Source organism: Pseudonaja textilis, chromosome 6 (assembly GCF_049901715.1).
Source record: "Pseudonaja textilis isolate UNSWEBS1 chromosome 6, rPseTex1.2, whole genome shotgun sequence".
NCBI classification, from domain to species: Eukaryota; Metazoa; Chordata; class Lepidosauria; order Squamata; family Elapidae; genus Pseudonaja; species Pseudonaja textilis.
The window spans coordinates 44,519,333-44,521,417 of NC_141995.1; positions in this window are offsets into that span (position 1 = coordinate 44,519,333).

Here is a 2,085-nt window from a genome sequence, read left to right on the forward strand (position 1 = left end):
ATAAAGAGGCATTACAAGAAGAGATGTCAGTGCCTATTTTAGTTGATTAATTTCAAAAGGACTTGTTCTTCATTCTTTCAATCAGTGGCCTGTCAGATGGGCTACTTTTTGAACAGAGATTTACTAGTCTTACAGAAGACAGGTGGATATTCTATAGTTTTTTTCTTCACGTTAGAAGGGGAAACATTTCTTCAAAAATTTACACAACCTTTTTAATATCTGGAATTTGTAAGCATTATAAGAAAATGCTTGCTTACCAGCTACAGCACTCAAAAATAGCTCATGGAGTATGTAAAGTGGTGTCAGAATAAGTAAAATGCACTGTGTCATTCATTTGCATGGAATATTCTGTAGGACAAGCAGGGATAAAAAAAAAAGTTACTACGTGCTGAGACCAGGTTAAATTCTTGAATTATTCAATTACACTTTGGTGCCTTGCTTGACAAAACAGTGTATTCAGGAATTTAAGTAAGGCTTAAGAAATACCTTGAAAAATAAACAAGGTGAAACTATATGGGGGAAAGTTCTTTTTGAAAGGGTGGGCACACCTACAGCCCAAGAAGAAATGACTGGAATGACTGGAAAAGAAGGTGCCCACATTAGCATGCACAAGCCAGTTGGAGTGGAAGCATTATCTACAACAGGGCTCGCCAACCTTCTGGACCTCAGGGACCACCAAACTCATAATTTTAGATCCCAGGGACCACTAACTGGTTCTATGGGTGTAGCCTAATTTGTGGGTGTGGCTTGTTGATCATGTGACTGGCTGGGCATGGCTTGTATGTAAATATTATAAATTTTTTATATATTTTTTTATAAAAAAGAGGAACTTTTACCCAAAATCAGGCAAAGCAGGCAGGCAGATTGAGTTGCTCACAGAATCACAGATTCGTTCAGAAATCTATCTGCCATCGGCTAGTTCAGTCTGTCACATAAAATTTGCTTGCAAGCAAACTCATAAAATTAACTCACAACATACCACGTATGTAAATATTGATTTTTTTTTATAAAAAAGAGCAACTTTTACCCAAAATCAGGCAAAGCAGGCAGACTGGGTTGCTCACAGAATCATTCAGTGATCTATCTATCTGCTATTGGCTAGCTCGGTCTCAAATTTGCTTGCCGTGAGTTTGCACTGAAATTGCTTGCAAGCAAACCTTCAGTCCTAAGGGAGGTTCGGCTGAAGATCTAAAGACTAGCTAGAAAGCAAGAAATCCGACCATTTCCTGCTTCCTAGCTAATCTAAATCTCCTGGCACAGCAGAACAGATGATGGTCGGAAAAAGGAAAAGTAGAAATTTAGCAGGCAGGTTTACCGGGTAAGGAGTGAGTGGGTGGGGAGGGTTCCTGCAGGCCACGTGGGCGGCGCAGCCTTGTGTTTCTGCGCAGCCTGTATTAATTGCTTTGGTGGGGTGCTCTGGGGGTGAGATTTCTCTGTGGCCCACTAAAATTTTCTCACGGCCCACCAGTGGGCCACAACCCACCATTTGGCGACTGCTGATCTACAACAAAATGAGTTGCAGAACACTGGTTGTGCTAGCAGTAGTCTGAGTTCTGTCATAAAGCAAAAAGACATGGACAGCTGTTTCATGACAAAATTTTTGAGAACAACATGCCACACATTCATATTTTTGACAGTAACTTTGATGTTGTTATGTTAGAGTGGGAATTACTGACACAGACCAGAAGATTCAGGGTAACCCTTTTATTTAAACAGCTAACATGGGTAACATCAAACCGGCTAACACAGCAGCTGACAGGCAACAGCTGATCATGTCTGACAGCACTCTTTATATAGTGTACTATCAGACGTGGTAGCCAATCAGCTGTTGTGCTGCCTTCCGCTCGTTCCTTGGACCAGACAGAAGACTGATACCTCAATATCCCTGGTAGATTGAGAGATAGCATTTCCAGCTGACTTGAAAGGAAAGTGGTCATTGCGAATTGCTACAAGGCTGGGACAGACTCCGGTGGAAAGGGCGAAAGTGAAAGCATGGTCGACTTGGGAGAGAACTTTCTATTTACTGATTAACTAAAGAAAAGAGCTCCCTGGAAAAGAAAAGGGTGAAAAGAAAGCCAACTTTTA